Raw genomic sequence first — 18,561 nt, 5'->3', positions numbered from 1 at the left:
CTGCGTCAAATTAGCGGGACTTTAGCAGCCACAGCTGGCTTGTCAGGAGCACCCATCCTACGCTGGTGCCACCATTTGGAGACCTACGCAATGAACAACATGTTGTTTTCAAATGTTCTTCTCCAAGGCATTWGCAATTCTTGTGTTTTCTTTCCTCATCTGGAAGTCCCCAAGGAGACAGTCCGTGCAGACAGTCCATGCCTGTCTCTGACGTTCAAGTTTCATCTGGCAAGTGGAAAATATTCAGGAGTATCAAGGCAGAGGCTACCACTTTTCTTACTTCTCACTTAATTGAAACGGGTAGAGAGAGGAAAAAAGGTTGAGACCTCCCAAAGGTCCTCAGAGGTCTCAATGTCCAGGATGTATATTGAGAAGATCTGGCTCTATCCCTATCATCTGAATATGCGTATTCCCAGTGAAAATGTACTGATTCCAGCAAAATGCCACAATGACCAATTCTCTTCCAAAGTGAAATGAAAATCTATTAACGTTGGCTGAGGGAATTCATAGTTGGGAAGGTTGAGGGGATAGAAAATGAGTCCTCCTCCTCTTAATTTCTCTGAAATTAACCCCCAAACTCAGCATCAAGACTAATTAAAGAGGAAAAAAAATGAAAGGGAAAAAAAATGTTGTTTTTCCAGACCTATTTATTTTGGTTGTTAATGGATTAAAATAGTTCCCAGCTGTGCAAAGTTCTCATTATGTTCATTACTTATAATGCACCTCACAATAAGATGATTAATTCAGCACACTTGCAGGCCCTTGGTTGAATGCTGTTGATTAAGCAATTATGTTAATCCACTTGTGTTTGTTTTCTCATTGCTCTGATGATGGCTAGAGCCAATTTCTCTGCTGAATTATTCCACGGACGTGCTCAGTGTTTCACTAACGTTTACAAAGCCCAAATCCACCATTCGCAAACAATGTGAAGGTGAAAACTGCAGATTATTTGTCTCTTGTGTATTTGTGGATTGCTAAGAAAAGTGTTGGACTTGCTCTATTTCAGCGGCTCCTATTTGGGGCCAACTACTGGAGTAATTTATTTTTTCTATGTCTGCTTTGACTCTGACATGATGATTTTAAGCCAAGTGCAATGAATTCGTTCATTTAATTTGTGTGTTCTTGTACTGATTGTATTCAGCAGTTGATTTGATCTCCTTTTTCCAAGAGACGGGTAACAAACAAAACAACGTATTTTGGCAATTTTGTACAGATGCATATGCAAGTAACCCAAATACTCGCCACTCACAGCCTGAAACCTGATGTCTTCAGAGTTCTTCCAAAGAAACATGACAGCCTCCCAACTTGACCAGCACCATGAAAAATGGACAATTACTCACTTTACTTAATTTAGATTTAGTTTCCATTTTGAAATAAAGCAGCAGTCGATTAGGAACCAAAAGGGACGCATAGTCTTCAACTTCTAGATGAAAGTATTTTTGTCAGCAACAAAAATGGAAAGGAAATACTGCGGTAGGGGAAATAGGCAGTACATTTTAATGGCCTTTGCTAAGCTTAGTTGGACGTGGCAGTGGTTCTCCAAGTATATTTGTCAGCTACCTACACGTGATGGAAATATTTGCACGAAGCAGAAACGTGCTGGACCCTGGGGCGTCCTGGGCAGCCCCAGCGGGCGCTCGCAGCGGCGGCGTTTACGGTTCCGCCAGCTTAGCCAGCCAGCGGCCGCCAAAGGGAGCGGAAAGACGGATCCGAGCTGCACCTCCACAGACTAAACAGCAGTCCCCAGCAGCAGCTTCAGCCTGGCAGAGCCTTTGGAGGAGCTCATGAAGAACAGACCTGCAAAAACCGCTGCCCGACTTCCCACCCGCCGCCACAGCCCAAGCCAAAATGCAGAACATCAGCACAAGCCAAACGCACACAGCGCCGGCTGCTTGTCCTGAAGGACCTTTGGTAGCTTTGGAGCTAGCTGTCTAGGAAAAATACAAAATTCAGAAGGCAGCAGTTTCTTACAGATACTAAGTGGCAAGATTTAGTGATATTCCCCTAAGACCCTTCTATTACTGCCATTCTTTTTCCTTACCTTTTGCATTTGAGTCCATATTCAGATCAGATACAGCTGATACTTTCTGAATATAGACCATCAATGACCACAGGTTTTATTTCAGGAGGTCTATTTCCGTAGTAACAGCTCATAAAAGATACTAAATAAAGCTTAGATCTCCACAGCTCACATTGATATATTATATATTGGTCACTATAGTGTGCTGACGGCTTTCCTGCAATGTGGCCTGTGTCTTTTTTATTATGTACATTCRTGGTGAGTGTTGGGGAGATTGATCCCATTCTGCTATCCAGATTTTAAAACACATGTGAGGGGGGAAAAACGGAAAAAATAAAGTTGCAGAGGATGCAGGAAAGAGGGGCAAGAAATCCAGAGACCCAGAGAAAAAACTCACAGAAAGAGCTGTTTATCAGAGAAGGAGCATGATAACATCATAAAAATGCCCTTTGCAGAAGGAAAGCACCGGATGCAGAATGAATCTAAAAGTCAGAGGGATCAGTAAATGTGATTAGCAAAGAGAACTACTAAGGAAGTAATAAGCTCTTCGGATCATCTTGTCTTCAGACCAGATAACTTTTTAGTGATAATGCAACTGCTACATAGAGATTAGTCCTCTTGGTAGAGGACAATGGGCTCAAGTTTGATTTTCTTGATGTCAAACGAGAGAATCAAGTAAGACTTTCTGTCCAGATTCAAATTATGTCAGGCTGTTGAAGAAAGTGTTGGAGATTTTAATTAAAAACTGCCCTTTTTTCACAAATGAATACTTTGAGAGGAAGAATTTGTTTCTTCATGAACATCCCTGTTATGGGATTAAAAATAAAACCAAAAAATCCTGAAGAACAGTAGCAGTCATAGGAAAGTCTGTAACTTTAATGTATACTTGTCTGTCTTCTTTCCARATCTCCAAAAAGATTAATTTCTGGCCTTTTCTTTCATAATAATTCACAAGCTAAATCACTGGACAGGGCCAGTTCTCAGTGATCTAGCACCTTGCTTTCATTCATCCTATTTGCATGACTGGATGATTCTCTGCTTGCCATTATGTTGTTTCTTTATGGCCGTGCTTCAAGGAACTGAAGGTTCCTGATACTTTACAAGGCAGCTAAGTACAGCGTGGAATTTGCTCTTAACATCCATCCACATGCAGTTCATGCTTTATAAATTTCGATATTTGAATTCAAAACTCAATCTTCAAGCCAAACTTCTTCTAATGCATTTACACCTCAAACCCCATACCGGTTTGTGTTCCCTTATTTCACAAAACCTGAGTCGAATTGCTTGGTGGAAGAGCAAGTTGATCAGAATTCTTTTCTTCTCCTTAAAAACGTCGCTAAAACAGAGTTGCCAGCCGTTGCTCCGGGACCGAGCGCCCATCAAGTTCAGCAGAAGGAGCTCGCCATAACGTAACACTAGAAATCCCGAAATTCCCCGCGGGCCCGGGAAGGTGTTGAAGGGGGGGTCAAGGAGCGTGATAGACATGAAAAGGCTTTTTCTGCAGCTGGTTCCTTTCCCCTATCAAGCGCGCGGAGGCAGGAGGGAGCGGAGGGCGGCGCGAGCGGGTCCGGGGAAGGGCCGCGCTCTGCGCCCCGTCCAGGAAAGCGGGGAGACAAAAGGCGCTCGGCGGCAGCGCCGYGCGAGGGCCCTCGCAAAACAGCCGCTTCCTCCGCTGCTTCCTCAACAGCCCGGGATCCGCCGCTTCGTTTGTTTTTCCAAGGAAATAATTAAGGATGTGGATAAAAGAAAAGAAATAACAAAAGACTGACCCTTCCTCCTTTCGCTCTTTTTCCCCCCCTGCCTGCCTGCTTTAGGGGAAATCATTTTCATACCCCCCTTCCGCTCCCCGTGCGCCCCGGCGCTGCCGCGCGGATTGCTTTACATCCCAGTAGAAGGGAATGCTTAAGGAAACCTTTGGCAGCATTATGGATTGAAGTGTGGGGAGATGGTTTTATCAGGAGGCTTCAAGGCTATTATTGTCCAAATAAACACTTGCTTTGCCAGACATGATCTACAGCTGCTGTGTGGAGACCCTTGAATTTCATCTGAATTTCAATCCCCCTGTCCTTTTTGCCTTTCCCCTTCACTCTGCAGACCTGAATAGCCTACTGTGCTGCATTACTTCATTTTTTCCATCTTAATAGGCTTCACTAGGCTCCGACTCCTGACTTCCTGCCCACGACTCCGTCCCCACTTCATCTGGATTTAGGAAGCCTTAACACTTCTTTTCTGTTGTTCCTGCCTCACGATGGGGCCAGGATGCTCCCGGAGACGGCGGTATCGCGGGGCTCGGCTGCCCCAGCCCAGCCAAAGCCCACATGGATCCACACCCCAGTGCAGATGGACAACTTGCTGCAATAGCGCAAGGGCCAGAGCGAGCCAAACTTTGCAAAAAAGGAAAAAAAAAAAGTTGTTAAGTCCTTATCATTTTCCGCTTTCAGATACCCACGTTGTTCTGTAGTCTGGCAAACAGACCCCAAAGTGATAAAGTACAGCAGGAGAAGCCGTTGCAYCGCTGAAATGAAAGAAAGGAAGAGAAAGGGAAAGAGTCTCAGTAGGGAAACATTTGTAAGAGATTTCAAGGATGGGACTGCAGAAGAGTCACCTTTTTAAGTCTGTTTTGCTGTGTGATCTTCACCCTGGCGCAAACTAACTTTCCAAATCATAATCCCTATCACAAATTCAGAAATATTTATTTTCAATATTTAAGCTTGAGAGTTGGCAGCCTCAACTGGAAAGCTCCTAGCTGTAGCCCCAAACTTCTAAATTTTACCGCTAAACTCAGTATCTTCCTGCCTCCAGGTAACAGTTTGAACATCTACCTTCTGCTACCCAAAGCCTTCAGGTCTGTGGTCCTGCTAGAGCAGCAGGGAAGAGCTAAAACCCTGGATAACAGTTTCTGCTGCAGATCGGGGTTTGCGCGGGATGCTGTTCACAGGCATCCTTAGCTGGCGAGCTCCTGGATTTCGTTATGGCTTCTGCAAGAGGTGGTCAGACCTGAGCTCTCCAAATGTGCAAGTTTGTATTTGCTTTTTAATACCTGAAAAGTGAGGCTTCACAAGCTTCACATTTCAAGCCTTAGTCCTTAAGTTCCTCACTTTGCAGCACCTCCTCAAACTGAATGCAGCGCTTCTAAACCACTCCAGCTCGATATAGCCCATTTAGCTTCCAGAATCCAAAGGAGCCTTTCAGAGGCCTCGCGGCGATGGGCACCAGCACAGAAGGCAGCATGTGGGAGCCCCTTTGCTCTGGTTTTCCTAGGGCACAGAGACGGGCCACCTTGTTCTGCACCTTCATGAAATGATGGCACACGCAGGCACCTTGTCCAACCGAGCCAGCAAGGCTGGGACTTCAAAAGCTGCTGTCAGCCAGGAAAAGGGAGATATTTAGACCATTAAAATTTTCTCCTTGATTGCTCTGGAAAAACAGAGAACCTTCCTTTCATGCTAGCAAAGGCAATATACATATGCAAAATAAATATAGGTTTAATTTCTTTCTACATAGCAGTTTTCTGCAAATAAACAGAGCTGTCCTTCATGGACACATGGGCAGGAGTCCTCCGAATGCGGCAGCACCTCCAGGGCTCCAAGACGGTGGTCACAGCCCGTGGTTATGTTGTCAGTCCATCCCTTTCTGTTTTCCCCTCAAACTGGAGGCATTAAGGGCTTAATGGATGCTCATAGTGGAACCACGACCCAGAAGATGCATATAAAATGCACCAGGATTTTTCATTTTTGGGTTTCTGTTCTAAAAATGTGTCTTGCTGGGACTCAGCGATGTACCTGACTTTTCTGTCACATTGTACGGAGTCAGTTTTGGCCTATCACAAATAATAGCTTAGAGCAGCAAGATGAAAAGTAAATGTACCCAGTGAGCTCCTGTGCAGGAACGCTATTTATTTACTTTCCTGCAGGTCCGTGTGCCCAGGGCTCACAGTTAGGATATGTGGTTGCTTCCAGCCAGTCTTTGCTTTGCTTTCCGTGCCCAAGGTAGGATGTTCCTGATGGTATCAAGTAATTCCATGAGCTATTAGTTTGGAATAAGGGAAGATCCTGGAGAAAGTTTCCATGCCTATCCTGACTCGTCAGTCTCTCTGAAATAATCTCAGTTCCAGGCTAACGCCGGGTACGTTTTTCTCCTTTTCTCTCCTGGTGTGATGTCCTGGCTGGTTTCTCCTCCATCCCGGGAGTGCCGCCAACCTCAAAGTGTCAGGCTTGACCCGAAAGCAGCAGCAAGCTGCATCTGATAACGAGGCTCCATGTCCCTGTGTGGTCTGATGTCAAAGGAACAGCTCGGAAAGGGGAAATCAGATGATATTACCTCATTTTTATCTTCTCCCCCTACAGAGGGCACAGGCTGCGGATTTAGAAGTTGCTCCAAGTGAAGGGAAAGGAGCAGGTTTTTCAGCTCTCCTCAGAACTTGTAGCAGAAATTAGCAGGGGCCCTAACACAGTGATTAGCTATGCAAGGCTATTGCTTATTTTTACACAGGAACTAAAGGAGAAAGTATCTGTGCTTATTTTTCTATACTTAGGTAAAGAAATTGTATAGCTTTTGGAAAGGGTTAAATAATTTCCTCCTTTCCTGCGCTCCTAAGGCTTTTCTTGCATGTGTGTATGTGTGTGCACGAGGTTCCCCGCTAACCGCAGCTCTGTTTTCCAAAAGGAAATTAAAATGAAATACATCAGGCATGCCGGGACTTCACACTTCAGAGACTTATAAAGCAATAGCGCCTGCTTAAATTGATTGTCACTTTAACTGCCCACCGCTGCTCTTCAGGAAGGAGCTTAAGGTTTTACAGTTCTTAATGGGACAATATCTCTCTTCCAATGGTTTAATTTAGCTCCTGCTGAAATGCCAATTAAAAACAGGAGCATTAATATTTCATGAAAAATACCCATGATGTCAAGGCTTGCAGTAGAGAGTTAACCTGCTGAAAACCCATCCCCTTCCCTTGGTTCTGTGCTGCCATGCCAGGGAAGGGAGAAGGGAAGAGGAGGAAGATGGGCCCCAGCACCTGCCCCGTTATCATTTGTGTGATAATTAGCTACAAGGAAGGAGCAAGCCAATATCTCAAGCATCTCATACACTACAGGTGAAAGTGTTTCTTGACCAGAAAGGACACAAGAGCAGGGAATTAAGACGTGCATTCCCCAGAGCTCCTTCCTGGAGCTCTTCTGTGGAAATGCAAGAGACCGGTGATCAGGGGAATTGGAAGAAGGCGCAGAACAAAGCAATGATACCTTTAATAGATAAACAGCTATGGTCTTGTAGGTGTGGATCTGGCCAAAACGTGGATGTGCTACAACGTGGGGCAACACATCTACAGCCAGTGTAAATTTTTATATATCCCTGATTGCAAACTCGAAAAAGATGAGACACTTTAAAGCAAGAGAGGATCTGTTTTTGAAGTCTTAGTTCTAAGACAAACTCCTATTATGACCTTTGTGAATTAGAGCTATGTGTTTCTTCACTCTGACAAAAAAAAAAAAAAAAAAATTGCAAAAACCCTCCCAGGAGTATATTTGAATATCAGGCTCCCCACAGCATGGGGCTTCAGCACATAAATGCCAGGTAGCCAAATTAGTTAAACACAGACTAGAGCAACCCTTAACCAAACCTGGCAGCCAAGACTCCCAGTTTCTCACTCAGGGCCCAAGAATATTGCTGCTTAAAGATCTAATTCATATCAAAAGGACAAAAAAAAAGGCATTAAAAAAAATGCGACAAAATATTTAAACTTTCTATTTAAAAATGAAGCCATAGCAGAGTGGGCAGCCCTGGGACACGAGCCACAGGGTCACAACACACGTTGTGTCCTGGGGCCTCAAACACGGCCGCGTCGCCTCCAGCATTAACGTTAAATATTGCTAGTTTAGCTTGAAAAAATCTCCTTGAACATTAGATTCTTTAGGGACTGCTGAAGCCCCAAGGGCTCCAAGTTAGGCCCTGCAGTGAGCACTTTATTATTATGGACTGCATACATTAAATGGGAAAAAGGATATTTTCCAATTTTCGGGTTGTCAGCATTCATTTCTTTTTGAGGGCTTGACGCACACATCATCTTGGGAGTTTATTTGACTGACAACCGCTATCCAACCCAAGCCAAACTGTGCTCATAGATCTCACTGACTATGAGTCTGCAAGTTATTTCCACTATTTCAGGAAAATAAATGCATTTTAAAGTGCAATGAATACTTTGCAAGGAAACTTAATGTTAACGTTCAGTGTAATTTAACAGAAAATATTTGGTCCCATGAAACTTGCTTCTAGTGTTATTCAATCTAACTTTTGAGCCTAGATATATAACAATGCCAAATAAGTATATATAAAAATATAATGCTTCTCTTTTTAATAATAATATGTGCTTTGTTTTGGTATGGCTGTCAGCCATCATCAGGCTTGCATTTTCTGAATGTCCATTCCATATATCAWCCTGCCTCAGAATATGAGCTGTGGAAAAAGATATTTTCAAACCTTGGAGCAAAAGTTTTAAGTGATAATTTGTGGGCTGGATGAGGATCTGTAAGTGTACAGAGAAAGACTGCAATACTACAAGCTTTATTCTCCCAAAGTCTCACCTCAAAATTTGGGAACATGGTTCTAGTTCATGAGTGCAGTACTTGCAGTGTCATAAATTGAGAGTTGAATGCATTTGTATATGTTTGTGTATAGATAYCTATATGTCTACATTATGTACATAACTATATAAATTGTATACTTAAGCTCCAAGCTACATGGTAAATAAGAACTATTCTAGATTAAAACACAGACAAACAACCAAACAAYTTCTGAAGCCAGTCTCCTATGTGAGAGGATTCTGCATCCTGACTTTGGGGCACTCCGGAGTCCAATACTGGATTTAAATTCAACAGTAGTTCCCACTTGTAGAGCCCCTTAAGCTCCAAGTCTAGAAGTCCCTACGCTCAGTCCATACTCTGGTCCAAAAGCAACTGAAAACGGGTGGTTCTTCATGGGGGCACCCACCTAATATCTGTAAACTGACATCTGTCCTCTCCTTCGAGAAAGAAAATGAGAGTAGAATACATTAGCAGCATTAAAAAAAAAAAAATGCTACTCTCAATTCTACTTTGCAGAAAAGTAATTAAAATCCTAGCTGCTGACTGTTTCCCCTGGGATCAAATTTTTACTGGAAACGAGAAGGAAAGGTGGTTGAACTGTGGAAACATTTACCAGCTGCAGGTATAATACTGTGTCTGTTGTCAGAGTGAACATTTCATTGGTTTATTTCTGGAGGATTATTTAGAGGGTTGTGGTCTTACGTCCAGGTCTCAAGAAAAAAAAATATAGCCTATGAGGTGTGCCTTCTTTCTACAGAATAGTGATTTGTTATGTGTTTGTCTGAGTTAAATATAGCAGCCAGTCATTTTGCACAGTCTGATATTTTATCCTGCTAACATTTAAAAAGAAAAAAAGAAAAAAAAAAAGCAAAAGAAATTCTTGTTTGGATAGATGAAAAAGTCTGCAAAAAACCCACAGCTCATAGGTTGGTTTCCAGAACGCTTCAGGTGCTTACCTCTATAAAATCCAGTAATCAGTCAATACAACGAGGCAGCTTTGGCAGCTACGTTTTGATGTTCTCTGTTGACATCTCAGTGATGATTTCTTGCTTTTGGAAGGGATCTCCGCTACTCCTTGGGTCCAGTCAGTTGAAGAACATGAGAGATAGTGCACAGGGCTGYGAGATCCACTTTGCAATGGCAAGGATCAATACCAGCTGCAATAGGCAGATTATAAATCCAGGACAAGCCTCTAGTGGAAATCACCAGACCACTGTTACCTGCAGCTCAGGGAACTGCTGCATTCCTTGCAACTGCTCTACCTTTCCAACAGTGGGCACTGTGCAGAAGAATTAAAAAATCTTCCCAGGAGAAGAGTATTTGCATATGATTTAAACTGTTTCAGGTGTGGAGGAGAAAAAGGCAGGTGAACCTAATAAAGCTTATTGTGTTGGGATAAGGTTGCTGGTGATTGCTGCTTCTTGAAGGTTAACTTGGGAGCAGCTTGTGGAATTCCTGGTCAGGATAGAAGRGAATTGGATGGGACTTGAGGATGGAGCAGCTGCCTAAGTATTGTGGATGCTGCTGCTGTGTTTTTAGGGAAATTCTGGGGATTGTCTAAGATATCTTTTTTTTTTTATCCTTGAACATGGCTTTTGTTTTCTATAGCTACAAGCAATTRGTGCTGCTGCATCAGGCTTTCGTTGTGATTACAAACATCCCGGGGAAATACCAGCTTAATGCCAGTATCTCTGAATGACATCCAGCAGAGATATTTATTTTTCCTCAACAAGATATGTTTGGCTCCGCTCCAGGGCTTTTCCCTGCACTCTGTGGATTTTGCTGGCGTTGCCCGTGTCTCCTGACTGCCTGTATTCACTGTGAGCACCCAGCTGGAGCTGCCTGCTGCCCCTTTCATATCCTTCTGCTTAAGGAACTTGGTCCTGCCTATCATTTTATACCCTCACTATCTATATATTATTGTATAGAGGTTTCTTTGTGGCTAGACCTTCTGCTATCATTCCTTCTGCTCTCTTTACAAGCTGTAATTGGATAAAGACACATACAGAAAAATCCTACYTGCTCTGGGCATGAAACTATTTACTTAAGCTAGCTGAGTTACATATTTGGTTTAATAATTACAACTCTTTTCCCTTATAACAAKTTAGTAAACCCTGCTATTTTCTCCCCCTGAAGCCCAAAGAGGTGTTTACACAGCTCTGGGCTTTTCAGAGTTAATCTTGGATGTGATACTGCTCTAGTGATGGGATTCAGGGCAATGAGCAYTGATTGATGCAGTTTTATCTAATGACTTTTGATTGAAACCTGTATGGAGAAGACACCGAGACACTGTGAGTACTCGGGAAGGGTGGAGATGTTTCCTGCCTTCAAGGGGCAGGAGAGCCCTGTCCTCTAAGAAGTGGCACTGCCTGGGGATACTCGAAGGTGACTCTGTTAATGGTGACCAGCTATTTCCCCCGTTGCTTTCCAGGGGGATCAAGGCACAGGGAAGGAGGAAGGCACACGCTCCTCCTCACAGGATAGGCTGTGCTGGATGCAGGATATCCAAAAACAGCTCTCTGGAAGGAGATAACCTTAGTGCAGACAGGCAGGCCTCACCCACAGCCCAAAGCCCTTGGCATTACTGTTATCTTTGGTAAAAATACTTGGAAGCCACAGACGAGAGAAAAAAAAAAATGGTTCTGTACATCCATTTCCTCTGGAATAAGGAGATAATTATATACCAAGTCTGCAATAAAAGAAGCTGTGATGATCTAGTCTTTTTTTTTTTTTTTTTTTTTCCCTGATGAAAAAGTAGTAGCACAGAAATACGTTTAAGTGATCTCTGATCTCCTTCTCTGATTTTAAATTTTTTAAGACAAGTTTGCATTTTTCTTGCAGTTCTTCTCCTCTGTGACACGAGAACATCTCCCCGTTCTGCCTTTCCCTCCACTTGCCAGGCAGGACAGGAGGTTTGCAACACTTCTCATCCTGCTTCCAGACAGATGTGGCAATGGGAGAGGGACAGGGAAAAAAGAAATGATGTGAACACGTCCGGTTAGGCGTAACTTCTACACCAGGGGAACTATATTTGTTGTTTTATATTTTTGGTGCCAAGTTTCCTTTCCATACTTAGAACTGATCAAGAAAGACCACGTTATGGGCCCGATGTTGTTTGGTGGTATTCTGGCTCCCAAAGACATGCTGGACTGGGTAAGGCTTTTTTATCTTTTCATTTATGATTTAAAATTCCACTAGATCTCCTGCTTAATCCGAAGGAAGGGACCATAAGTAGGAACATACTTTGGTTTGCAGTTTATTTTTCTCTGCTTTCCCTTCCCCAGTTCAAACAAACCAACCTGCTCTTTGATTGGGGCTGCTAAATTGAAGGATGGTATTTCTCTGGAGTCTCCCTGCTTCTCCTGGCGGGTTGGATGTGGGTTGGTACAATAAACATAATGAGATGCTGGAAACAGCTGGAGTGATATCAAGTTGTGGGCTACTACTTGCTTAATCAGGCTTGCTAAATAAACAGAGCATCATGGCTGTAAAGTGAAAATTTAATTATCTGTTCATTGCCAAAGCTGCTGTTGAATCATGAACTGTGAAAATGGCCCCAAAAAAAAAAAAAAAAGAAAAAGAAAAAAGTGGTATAATGTAATTTCAAAATGCAGAGTATTAGTTTTGGAGAAGGAAGCCACCAATGTGGCTTGGAGGTAGCAATGTGAATCCAGAGATATCTCGGTTTAATGCTATTCTAAAATCCAAATTTCACAACATAATTGTGACCGCTTTCCTCTTTCAGTTGCTAAGAGTTTTCCATAGATCAGGTCTTGTTCCATTCGGGAAATGTCTGTGAATTTGAGAGTGCAGTATGGCTTGAACCTCACATGACGTATTGAACCTTTTTTTTGATGACTAAGGGAAAAGAGGGGAAAAAAGTTATGGAGCCTCGTTACTCATTCCTTGCCTCTGATTTTACTGACTTAATTTCTCAGGCTTTTGTGAACAGTCATTGCAATTTAAAGTCTGAGCAGTCATTTCAATATAAAATCTTGCAACATTCTGTGGAGAAGGATTGAATTTATCATTTTTATCATCATCATCAGAATCAATTTGGGGATTCTGAAGCTTTCTTTTAACATCAGAAAGAGAAAATGAAAAAGGGAGAGAGAGAAAAATAATCACAAAATGCTTGTCTGTCAGGAAACCATACACACTCAGATTTCCAAAAATGTATTTAAAATTATATGAAAAATAGAAGCATCTTTCAGAGGGAAAACTTAAGAAAGTTATGGGATATATTGGTTTATGTGTTTTAACTAAAATGAGAACATTCATTAATGCATCTTTTAGACTGCACCAGTAAAATACCTCTGGAGAAGGCTGCAAAACTGCTGCTATTTGTCTTTCTTAGAGTGCAAGCCCAGGCATGTAGCTTGATAATTAAATATTGCACCRTTACTTTGCATTGCTTGTCCTAAAACACTGAGTCACAAAAGGATATCTTTTCACCCCAGTTTCTGTCCAGCCAGCTAAAGGAAACTCTCTCCATACTTGGGCAGAGTGGGCAGCAAGGAGTTTGCATCTTTGGCTATTTTTCCTGATGCAGTTGCAACCATTGCACCAAACTCCTCCCCACGTGCTCACACTCAATASTATCTCTCAAATAGCATCTCTCCATTTCTATAGAAAGCATTTACATTTATGCATGTATATATATGCACGCACATATATATATACACGCATATAAATATATGTTGTTTTTGCACAGCCCTTAAAAATATTTTGCATCTAGTGCACAAACCCACATTTACCACCAGCTCAAGAGAAAACATATTAATATGAAATCAAATATTTGGCTTGTTGAATGCAAGATGTAATTACCTTCACCTGAATGCACTCTCACCCGGGAAAGAAACCATATTTATGGGAAAAAAATAATTTCAAAGCTGTCTTCATGGCTATCCTGGGAGAGAGAGAAAGTGGGGGGTCACTTTGCTCTAAATAGAATAATCTGCTTCTTTTAAAAAATATATCTAAAATTTTTTATGCCACAGCTCAAATCCTGTAATTACAAAGCAGCCTTTGCAAAGAAGTTTTTTGCTTAATTGGTACATATTGGGTTCATGGAGGAACTTTTTCACTCGGATTAAAAAAAAAAAAAAATCCAGAAATAGAGGACGAGAGATTTGCCTCCTCTCTGATCCCRACAGACCCCACCTCTCGCCTCATATTTGTGCATAAACAGCTTTAACCACTTTGCACACCCAGGAGGTGAACCTTGCTAAGGACAGGGTGGAGGATCTTTCTGGGGAGGGTCCTCGTGCCCCAGTGTAGGGCGCAAGGACAGGGGATGCTCAACCTGTGATGCAAAAAGAACTGAGGACAAGCAAAAAGTCTGCAGGAAATAAGTGTATTCCTGAAAAAGTTGATATAAAAGATACGTTAATGCTTCCTGAGGAGTACAGTCTAAAARGGGGTTTAAGCGCATGCTTTAGTATAAGCAGTCTGATAGTTTTCTTAATACTGATAAAGTTTCCCATTTTGTTAAAGCTAAGCACGTATCTAAGTACTTTTCTGGACTCAAGCCTAAGGTAGGTAAAATGAAATATGGCAGTGAAAGCAAATATTTGCCTTGCCTGATGGATTATTCAATCTATGTTAGACCTCAATAGCTGTATTTAATATCTGACCTTAATAATCTTTGATATCAAACAGAAGCAGGAAAGGCTTTTATTTTAAAATTTTTTTGGCCAAATTTTGCCACTGTAAGAACTACAAATGTGTCCCTAGTGTAACTGTGCTCAAAGCAAAGGAGGTTTTAATCAGGTCTAAATTTGTCTCTGAAGATTCAGAGAAGTTTCAAAAAAGTTTCGGAGAGGTGGTAACCCAATCTTCTGTAAAATAAAAAATCTATTACATTTTCTTCTAGTCTAAATAAATGACTGGACTTCAAGAATTATCCTGTTATTGTTTGCATGTCTGATAAGCCATGGAGGAAGCTCCGGGGTTCCAACAGAAAAGGAAATACTGCCTGGAAGTTGTCAGTGATTTTAACTTCTTTTGTTTGTTTTACGTGGAAATCAACTTAAAACAAGTCTTAAAACTGGACGAGGCTGACTGTGTTTGTACACCCGTAACTGAAGTGCTGTTTTCTAAGACCATCTAATATTGGGAAATAGTTAAGGACAGAAGTTAGTATCCACAAATGTCATTAAAGCTGCTCACARATGACTCTGCTCTTCAGAAATAGAAGTAGTAGCCAGCTCCAGGGGTTGAAAGTGTTGCCCRAGAGCCCAAGGAACCTCCTCTCCATTCTTCAATGTCATTAAAATCTAATTTGCAATTACAGTTATTAAAAATACAGATAATTAAAAAGATAAAGATATTTAAAATGCATAATTAGAGATATTTAGCAAAAATATTTTAACAAATATATATATAAATATATATATATATATTCCAGGAGTTTTCTGCAGCAAAATCTGGCCTTACAGTAACATCCTGGATCTGTTTCTTTTGAGGTAGGCTGTTTTTTTTTTTCTTTCCTGCAAGTTAAATGGGATGTTCAAAGCTTTGGAAGAAGGACTAATCAGCAGTTTCTTTGACAGCTGAGACTTATGCTTTCGTACCTGCCAGCCACGCTCTGGAAAGCCACAGGCTGTGGGACTGAGGCAGTGAGGCAAAATGAGACACGTGTGTAAAAAAAACCTGTCCCAAAGCGTTTTCCAAATGCCAGCATTGCCGAATACACTCAGTGTTGAGTCCTCATAAATAAGCCTTATCCCTAACTTGCTTTAGATTTTCTAGCACCTTGAATAACTCCTGAGCACTTAACAAGTGACAATCACATATTATATGTAATATTTATAATTGTATATGTAAAATATATATTATATGACTTACATGGCTTTTTTTTTTTTAGTTTTCCAGAATGTTTGAAAAAAATCTAATATCTTCGATTTACAATCACCACTGAGGGAGAGCCTCATATGCCAATGCAGGCATAGAGATACTGTCTTCAGGGCCTTATGATTCTATCATTGAACTTCAAGGCTCATCTTTTTACTGACATTCAGGGAGCTGAAAAAGATGAAGGCTGGGTAAAGCTGGCAATTGTGACATACAGTGGATTTGTTTTTGGTTTGCTTTATTGCTTGTTTTTGGTTTGTGGAAATTCTTTTCTTAGGTTATTTTGAATTTTGGGAGAAAAAAATAAAAAGGAAATGTTCAGGTTTCATAGGTTCAGAGTGAAGTCTGGGGCCATTGCTTTGAACTTGAGTGATTCTCACGTAAAACTATCAAAGATGGTTTCAATATATCTAAAACAAAGTTCATCCCACCTTGATGGCCCTGCTGTCCCGTCCCTTCTCCAAATGAGAAGCTATTAGGAAAATTCTAGATTCTCCCTTTTAAATCCGTATAAAATTCCAGAGAAATTCTGAAGCTTTTCAGGCTCCCCTGGAACACAGGTGCAGACTCGATGCAGTTGGACGTGGACACTTCTTCTCATCCTGGTGCTGCAGGAGCTCAGAGACACAGCTGGATCCCTGAGATCCGATGCAGCAGCAGAAGCGCCAAGATCGTGAGTTTTTAACTTATTCTGAGGATTTAGCTTTGCTGTAGCAGTCTGCAGGGCAGGAATGCAGGCTTGCAGCTGCCGTGTCCCCAGTGTGCTGGCGTGGCTGGGTCGCCCGGAGGCGGCCCATGAGCAGACGCGGTGGCCGGGATGCTGCCGTGCCAGGGGATGCGGCAGGCAGGGAAGGTTCYTCTTCATGCACACAAAGCGGCCCAAGAGGGACCTCCAGGAGGAGGAATTTAGCTCTCAACCTGTCATTTACCTGTAGGCTCTTGGGTCTAGAATAAGCCACAACCAGTTTTTGTTTACCTCCAGCTTGCTTTTCTTCCTTTTTTTCCTCTCCTATTTGGCAGCTCAAGGTGGTTCCCTTCACTTGCCAGTGTTTGCTGAGGTCGGTCCCATCTCACAATTTCTGTTCTTTGCTTTCTTTGCATCCTGTTGCTTTTGACATGGAGCCAAGTAACACGAGTCGATCCCTGCTGGTCCCGCTGACCCGGCTCCACCACGGCCCTGCTCCGGGCTGGAGATCCAGCCCTTGTCCCCCAGTCTGCCCAGGTTGTATTTTAAAACAGAACCGTCTGAGACAGCCTTGGAAAATACCAAAAATCCCATAGAGGACTTGTTTAAAAACCCTACAAAAATAATTGCAGCTTATAAAAAACGCTAAAGGTGGTTTCAGAAGGACGTGTGCCTGTTTGGAGATTGGACGGTCTACAACTGAGCAAAGAGTCAATGAAATTTTACCTCCAGCTAATATATTTTGTCAACCTTGTTATTAGAAAAAGAAAGAAAAAGAAAAAAATATGTGTCTGTGGCTGTCTGCCGCTGTCCAAACTGCCTCGCATCCCTCTTCCTCACGCTGATGGTTACTGAAGGTCCGTGGCGAAGCGCTGTGGCCGCTGTCGCGGCCAGCGAGGCGGCTCCGGCGGCCACACGTTGCCCCGATTTGCAGTCGTATTTATGAYGTGTTAGAGACCAGTTCCAGCCTCGACACGGGAGGAATCCACGGCTGCTTCGCTCGTGTGTGGAGAGGGAATCTCCTCGCCTTGATTTTTAAGGCCACAGAATTTCACACGCTGCTGTAGTGAGGCCAGTAAGCTGTGTTTAACTAACATCTCTCTTCAAAGACAGGGCTTAAATTAGATCAGGAGACTCCAAGAGAGGGAAAATCTGCCGATTCCTTGGGCCCTTCCTGTAAAAAAGCAATCCTTCTCCCTGTTGAAAGTGCATGCCCTGTTTTTACTTTYATTTTAGGTTTAATAACCCGCTTTTACTTCTTTCTCTGCTAGATTGGACAGCCTATATTGTCTAATAATTTCTTCTCTTTAAGTACGATTGCAGGACGTGTGTGCTATACATTTGTTTCAGTATAGCTGATATTATGACAACGATAAAGGAAATCTATTCCTAATGGATTGTTACTACAACCTTAATGTATATCAGCATCACACACTGACTTTTATGGCCTACGTAAAAGTTAATGTTGTAGAATCAAATCTTGATCTTTCATTTGGCAAACTACAGAAGTTCAGCCCCTAGGTTATTTTAGCTTTTATTTTCTGCATTTCTAGTCCTCCTAGTGCASCAGTCCTAGATCAGAGATTCTGCAAAGTACCTTAATTCTCCTTTCATTTTAGTTTTATTATTTATTACTTTTTACTTTTCAGCTTTTGGTCGATGGGAAGAAACTAATTTCTATATCCAGGGAATAAAACCTTTTAGATTCTTACTTTGGCTGCTGAGATTACACAAAAAGGTTTTGACCTTAATCCAATGAAGAGATATCTAAYCTTAAGACCGCTCGTGTCTGTAAAAAAATTCTCGTTAGATTCTGTCTTAATTCCTTCACTGATAGAATCACTCTAAGCATCAACTAGTTTCATTCCACTTGAATTTTGTGAGGCTTCACTAATTCATTTTTTATTCTTATAAGTAAAAGTCTTTCATTACGTAATGATCTGCCCTTTCGCACATTTTTCTCATGTGTTAAATTGTGCATAATAAGGTGAAGCCTATTATTATGGCAAGTTTGCTTTATTCTCTGAAACCACATCTGCCTTCCTAGGTGCTCCCGCAGATTTTGCTTCTTTTGCTTTCACTCACTTGAAGTGTAGAGAAAACTATAAATATAGGCAGGTCATCCCATCTGTTTAGCTTAAACAAGAGCTTTGGGGGTGATGCATGAAATTAAAAATGTACTTTTTTCCCTTGAGTAACTCAGCAGAAAAATACAAAAAATGGGTTAGGATTGTTTATTCCTATCATCTTTGCCTTAATGCATGCCCTAGCTAAGCCACAGACTCTTCTGTGGCATTTTTAATTTGTTAGTGAAGGCGGCGCTTCTCATTGTATGAAAAATACTGGGTCACAAAGTTGCATAGACTCAATACACTCCAAGCTTCCGTGTGCATAATCTGTATGGAATAGTGATTTATTAA

Source organism: Nothoprocta perdicaria, unplaced genomic scaffold (genome assembly GCF_003342845.1).
Source record: "Nothoprocta perdicaria isolate Ctin4 unplaced genomic scaffold, notPer1 scaffold_46, whole genome shotgun sequence".
NCBI classification, from domain to species: Eukaryota; Metazoa; Chordata; class Aves; order Tinamiformes; family Tinamidae; genus Nothoprocta; species Nothoprocta perdicaria.
Note: the sequence above shows the minus strand (reverse complement) of the source record.